Source organism: Octopus bimaculoides, chromosome 3 (assembly GCF_001194135.2).
Source record: "Octopus bimaculoides isolate UCB-OBI-ISO-001 chromosome 3, ASM119413v2, whole genome shotgun sequence".
Classification (NCBI taxonomy): Eukaryota; Metazoa; Mollusca; class Cephalopoda; order Octopoda; family Octopodidae; genus Octopus; species Octopus bimaculoides.
Window position 1 is genome coordinate 91756796 of NC_068983.1, and position 594 is coordinate 91757389.

Below are 594 nucleotides of genomic sequence, written 5' to 3' on the forward strand. Positions count from 1 at the left end.
AATTGATCTCCCTGGTTTTTCTATAACATTTATCCTCAACTTGGTACTTTTGAGGATTTTTCGAAATCTGCGGGCCAGTTCTCCGTGTGGCGTGGCACATAAAAGACACCATTTCGAGCGTGGCCGTTTTCGTGCGGGTGACACGTAAAAGCACCCACTACACTCTCTGAGTGGTTGGCGTTAGGAAGGGCATCCAGCTGTAGAAACTCTGCCAAATCAGATTGGAGCCTGGTGTAGCCATCTGGTTTCACCAGTCCTCAGTCCAATTGTCCAACCCATGCTAGCATGGAAAGCGGACGTTAAACGACGATGATGATGATGATGATATGTACGAGTATGTATGTGTGTGCATGTGTATGTATGTGTGGTGTGTGTGGGAGGTATATGTGTGTTCAAGTGTGTGTGCACATGCATATGTGCGTGTGTGCATGGAGTTGTGTGTGCATGGAGTTGTGTGTGGAGGCATATGTATGTTCCTCTGTGTGTGCAAGCATGCAAATCTGTGTGTGTGTGTGTGCAGTTGGGTATGCATGTGGGGTTATATGTGTTGAGGTATATGTACGTTCCTCTGTGTGTGTGTGTGTGTGCGTGTAT